Genomic DNA, 6756 nt, shown 5'->3' with positions numbered 1-6756 from the left:
CCGTGTGTTGCTGGGCAAGTCACTTAAACCAAGCATTTCACACGTGGCTACTAATTGTGTATGCATTCATTTTCTCAGTGCCCAACTTGAGAGACCCTGAGGTCTGATTTGCAGAAGTTCTGATCACTCACAGCTGCAACTGAAATCCGTGGGAGCTGTGCTTTGAACATCGAAAGTGCTTTGCAATGCTAAGGACTCTGAAATATGCCTGATATGTAGAGACAAATTCTAGTCTTCGATACTCTGACAATCTTGTTTATTTGGGACATTTTGACTCCTCATTCTGAGTCTTGTCTTTAGTTTGTTACATTTACTGAACCTTCCCAGGCTGCCTCTTCTGGTTTAATCACACTGTATTTAATATGATATGGTGGTTTGTTATGTCACTGGGTGTGGATGATAAAACACTGTTGTGGGTTTCTTTGCCTGGCTTGTTCCCAGATCATTAGTTAGTAGCAGTGGGTAAATATTTATATTTCTCGTGCAGAGTTCACTATCTGCATGGATGTAGACTGGGATTTTCAAAGGAGCCTAAAAGGAGTTAGATGCTCAAGTCCCACTAAAATCTGAGTGCCTAACTCCCTCAGGTTCCTTTGTAAACCCAGCCCTAAGGTCCAAGGGCCAGGGAGCTGACCTCAGCTCCCGTTAATGTCAGTGGTAGCTAAGATGGGGCCTTTCACAGGATCAGACTCAAGTACTATAGTTGATATATATTACATGGTGTTTGTGTTTTAATATTTTGATCTGTCTTGTCATGTTATTGTCTGCCAAGCGCTTTGGGATTCTTTGCGATGAAAAGCACTGTAGCACCAATTCAGCAAAACACGTATGCGTATATGTAAGTCCCATTGACTTCAGCAGGACTTCAGCACATGATTTGCTGACCAGGGATAGCCTTAAGTCATTTTGGACTTAAATAAACTATTAGTGTGGTTCAGTTTGCAGCTTTAATGCTATTAGGCCTCTATTTTTATAGGCATCAACGTTCATACACAAACTGAAACAAGATCCCTACGTTTGCTGTCCACCAGGGGATTGCGTTTTCTTGTGTCTTTGTTTCTGGGGTTTTTTCTCTCTCTCCTCCCATACAGATGTTTTCCTGTGGGGTGTACACTGTGAAGTGCTCCATATCTTCGCATTGTTCTGAAGGCTTCTACACAGACTTTTCTCCTTCAGGTACAGTTTTGCTCCACCCTCTTGTCTTTTTCTTTCTATCCAGCGTGGAAGCAGTTGTGTTTGTTTTGGAGAGTTAGGCTAGCATGACGGAAAGTTAGCCAGGATGGAGAGATTTCTGAGCCCTGCTTGTTGAGGTAATTTCTTCTTTTCATGTGTCTTCCCGTAGATTTTATTGTCTGAATCAGTCAGGCTCGCCTTCCCAGCTGCAAGTTTTTATTATTCCCAGAATAATCCTTTGGCTAACAGAGATCTCTCCCTGTGGACGATGGGAAAGAAAAGCACCCAAACTGGAATTGCAGAGGGGGTTTAGTCAGGGCCGTCCTTAGGGGCAGGGCCGTCCCTAGGGGGGTGTGGGACCCCGGAGAACTCCCTCCGCCCCACCTCTTACTCTTCCCCCCTGCTCCGCCCCCAGCCCGCCCCCATTCCACCTCTTCCCCCAGTGACCCCCGCACTCACCGGCAGTGGGAAGCAAAGCGACGCGGCACCAGCCCCAGCCATGTCGCTTGGGTTGGGGAAAGGACCGCCCCCGGCTCTCAGTGGCGGCGGGAAGCGGAGTGCCGTGGCTGGAAGCTGGTGGAGTAGAGCGGGCTGGGGCCAGGCTGCTCCGCTTCCCACCGCTGCCGGTGAGTGGGGGGATCCCTTCCCCCAAACCCCCTTCCCCAAGCGACACAGCTGGGGCCGGGGCGAGGGAAGCAGAGCAGCATGTCTAGTTGGCTGCCAGTTTCAAGCGGAGTGCCCTAAGGGTCGGTCCTGGGGCAGGTTTTGTTCAATATCTTTATTCATGATCTGGAGGATGGTGTGGATTGCACCCTCAGCAAGTTTGCAGATGACACTAAACTGGGAGGCGTGGTAGATACGCTGGAGGGTAGGGATTGGATACAGAAGGACCTAGACAAATTAGAGGATTGGGCCAAAAGAAACCTGATGAGGTTCAACAAGGACAAGTGCAGAGTCCTGCACTTAGGACGGAAGAATCCCATTCACTGTTACAGACTAGGGACCGAATGGCTAGGCAGCAATTCTGCAGAAAAGGACCTAGGGGTTACAGTGAACGAGAAGCTGGATATGAGTCAACAGTGTGCCCTTGTTGCCAAGAAGGCTAACGGCATTTGGGGCTGTAGAAGTAGGGGCATTGCCAGCAGATTGAGGGACGTGATCATTCCCCTTTATTCAACATTGGTGAGGCCTCATCTGGAATACTGTGTCCAGTTTTGGACCCCACACTATAAGAAGGATGTGGAAAAATTGGAAAGAATCCAGTGGAGGGCAACAAAAATGATTAGGGGGCTGGAGCACATGACTTATGAGGAGAGGCTGAGGGAACTGGGATTGTTTAGTCTGCAGAAGAGAAGAATGAGGGGGGATTTGATAGCTGCTTTCAACTACCTGAAAGGGGGTTCCAAAGAGGATGGATCTAGACTGTTCTCAGTGGTAGCAGATGACAGAACAAGGAGCAATGGTCTCAAGTTGCAGTGCGGGAGGTTTAGGTTGGCTATTAGGAAAAACTTTTTCACTAGGAGGGTGGTGAAGCACTGGAATGGGTTACCTAGGGAGGTGGTGGAATCTCCTTCCTTAGGGGTTTTTAAGGTCAGGCTTGACAAAGCCCTGGCTGGGATGATTTAGTTGGGAATTGGTCCTGCTTTGAGCAGGGGGTTGGACTAGATGACCTCCTGAGGTCCCTTCCAATCCTGATATTCTATGATTCTATGATCCCCTGGGCCACTCTGGACCTGTGGGACCCCCAAAAGTGGCCTCCCACAGCTCCTGCCTCCCCGACCTTGGCAGGGGGAGGCCTGGGACCCAAATGGCTAGGGATGGCCCTGGGTTTAGTATGAATCATGTAACAGCATCAGAATGAATAGAGAAGCCAGGCTTTTTACAAAGCCTCCATGTTTTTCCTGAGGCCTTTAATTCTATCCAAACACTAGGGTGTGCGGCTGGGAGGAAATAATTAACAAGACATAGATCACTGGTGGAATTTCAGCACCCACAGGGGACCTGGTTCAACATCCATGGGGGTTGTGATGGGTCTTGCCATTAACTGCAGTGAAATTTGAAACAGGCCCCCAGAGAAAGCCTGGTAGAGGGAAGGAAAGATGGCCCCTAGACTAGGGCTCTAGTGACCCAGGTTCAATTCCCACTCTACCACACCCCTCCTTTGTAACTTTGGCATGTTACTCAGTCCCCCTGTGTCTTAGCTCACCATCTGTAAAACTGGGACACTAGCACAGCCCTCTCTCACAGGGCAATTGTGAGGTGATAAAAGCTATATCAGTATCTAAGATTGCAAGCTCTGATGAAAGGCGCAAAATCTTTTTGTTGCCGGCCCATATCTGGATCTACAGGAGCCAGCTGGCGGCTTTTCAGTTTCACTTAAACCAGTCTCAGCTACTTACCAATAAGGGCCCAGGTCCTGATCTGAATTACACTGGTGTAAATCCAGAATAATCACACTGATTTACTCCATGGTGCTAATCTGAATTTACACCAATGTTAAATCTGGGCCTAAAGCCTTCTCTGTTGTTACTCGGTTAGACGAAGCTACATGGATAAAGTGACCCACTGTGCATCTGACTGTATGTGCCCTAGAAATGAATCTTCTGGCTTTGAAATATATCCCTTTCCCGTTGAAGGCTCTGTCTGATTGATGCCAGTGTCCCATAAGCAACACCCTGACCCCTCCTTCTGTATTCTGGCTACTTTGTATCTCACACCTGCATGTAGCTCTCAACAGCTCTCCAAGGAGCCGAACTTCTCTGTAGATCTCAGTTTTCCATGGACACATCTGTGTGAATAGTAACACACAGCACTTTTCATTTTCAACTCATTTTGAAAACACAATCCTTACAACTCTGTGGCAGTACTACATGGGAGAGAGGCGTTGTCATAGGAAGGCAGGTCTCAAACCATTAGGGCTTTGTAGGTTGGAAGCCAGGAGGGACTAGAGTAGTTAGGACCGATCACAAGCGTTATGTGGTCCCGGCGAGTGGCCCTGCTCAATGATGTGAGTGTTTCATATGAGATAGAGATGGGACAGGTGTTTTAATAATGGACTGCCGGCACAAAGTGAATACTGCGGTGGAATGGTCTGGATTTGGGCGTAGGGGCTGACTACCTGGTTTAACCCTTAGAGAGGCATGGCTCCATCTGACATGGCATTGATTCCCTGGCTGAAAAATTACAAGGTTGAGCCATCCAAGAGTTAAAAAACCAGAAGACAAAGCAAAACAAACCCAGGAGACTTTGGTCCAGTGGTTAGGGTGCTAGCCGGGGATTTAGGAGACTCGACTCTGACACAGACTTCCTGTATTACCTTGGGCAAGTCACTTAATCTTTCTGGTCCTCAATATACCCTCACAAATGGGGTTAGTAGCACGTCCCTACCTCACAGGAGTGTGGTAAGGATAAAATAAAGACTGTGAGATGTTCAGACCATCCCAGAGGGTGATGGGGCGGGGTTGGCCAACACTCCGCTCCCTGTTTCCCAGCTGTGGAGGGCTACGTCAGACTGATATGACGCTATATGCACATGTAAAGCCAAGTCATAGAGATTAAGGCCAGAAGGGACCACTAGATCATAGTCTGACCTCCTGTGCATCACAGGTCACCAACCCCACCCAGCACCCGCACACTGACCCAGCAGCTGAAATGAGACCAAAGTGAAAGAGACTCAGAGGAGACTGGACTATGATGTGCCACAGGCAGAGAACAGGAGGGATCGAGGTACTCCAGTGCCTCAGGCCCCTGCAGTGTCTTTGAGCACGGAAAGAGGGGACACCTAAAATGGCAGGCCTGTCCTTCATTGCAGGAGCACCCAGCCCCCACTGCCACCCCTTGACTCAGGGCCAGATTAACCAGTAGGCTAATAAGGCTGTAGCCTTAGGCCCTTCTATTTGTAGGCCCTGGTCAGGCAGGGGGCACAGCTGGGGGTGGGGTGGGAAGTGAGCTTGCTCATGCAGCCCTTCTGCAGCGCTCCTGCCAGCAGGAAAGGCAAAGCAGCCCCCCATGGCTTGGAAGGAGCTCAGCCGGCAGCTGCGTCGCCCCGCGCTGCAGGAACCCGCGGCCAGGGATCTGGTTAACACTGGTGACCGGACACTAAAATCCAGTTACCACGGGAACCCGTGCCAGCCACAGGTGTAGTTTGAGCAGATGTTGCCCCCCGCCCCCCACACCCCTGATTTCTCTAGAGCTCTGCTTAGCTGTCAGGGAGGGAAGAGGCTCCCTCTGTCCCTCTCCACCGCTGAGGCTGGCAGGCAGCTCCAGGACGCTGCCTCCTGGGTCCTAGTGACCGTCACCATCATCTTCTATGTGTGCTGGGTCCCATTTCTGGACAACTGGTGAGTGCCTGTGGGGGGACAGGGCATGGGGTGGCGGGGGGAAGAGGCAGTACCAGACCGGGAGGGTGGGAAGCTTGCACAGAACCTGCACACACTCTATCCAGCTCCAGCCAGAACTACTGCCCCTCCCATTATAAGGAACAAATTCCCACACATTTGTAGGAAAAACAAAACAACACATCCCATTCTGGATACCAGTACTTTAACATTTACAGTATCTGCCCTCGAAGGGCTTCAGAGTTATGGTGTACTATGTTCAATACTGTACTGAACTGTACTAAAAATCAAATAAATGCAATTTTTTCTTCGATGTATTTTTCTGTACTGGGATGCACAGGCAACCAAGTTCTTTCCTTATGCTCAGCCTAGTTCCACAGGCCAATGCATCTTTGTACTTTTAAGGGCTTGCAAAAGCACTGGAAGAAGCTCAACACACCATGTTGTAGGTTTCTGCCTCTCCTCTCCCTCAAGGATTTTAAATCCACTTCTTCACAGGCTATGATAGACAGACTGGCTGAATAGAATAAAGGCAGGTTCAGTCCATTGGCTGGTTCTCTAGCAGTTCAATCCATCATAAAAGTACCTCACATTTTATTTCTTTTGAGTTTCATTCCAAAAACTTAAAGCTAAATAAACCTGAAGTGAGTCCTCATTTTTCTGCCCCAACTCAAACTAACTTCTTTCCCGAGTGGAAAATGTGGGGTAAGCCTGGAATGTGTGTGATTCGAGAAGGGAATGAGAACACAGGCCAAATCCTGCTGACAGTTACAACTGTGTAGCCTTATTGACTTCAGGAAGAACAGATTTTTTGCACAAGAATAGATTTTGGTCTCTTCTGCTTTTTCACACCTGGTATACGCAAAATCTTATTCACTTTCCTCTCCTAAACTCTGAGCACTTAAAGAAAAAATAAAAGCAAGGTCTGCTTGATTTACACATGCAAACAAAACAGGAGGCTCTCCCTTCATTCTACACCAGCCTTAAACAAACACCAGACCTGATGTAACAAGGGTGTCACTACAGCAGCCTTGGTTGGACTGTTCTTTTGAAAGATCCTTAACAGTTCTTTTAAGATGCTGATTTTCAATGAAGTGGGGGGACTCCTTATGGAAATCTTCTACCTGGCAGCGGTAGATAAAAATGGCCTTATATCTTTTTGTTTAAGGGGACAGAGAACACAACAGGGAATAGCTGTGTTTTGTCAACTCCTGGTCATTCAAAAGCTGAAAGCCTTTAGATTAAG

This window comes from Chrysemys picta, chromosome 1 (genome assembly GCF_011386835.1).
Source record: "Chrysemys picta bellii isolate R12L10 chromosome 1, ASM1138683v2, whole genome shotgun sequence".
In the NCBI taxonomy this organism is placed as follows: Eukaryota; Metazoa; Chordata; order Testudines; family Emydidae; genus Chrysemys; species Chrysemys picta.
This window is presented reverse-complemented; position numbering follows the sequence as displayed.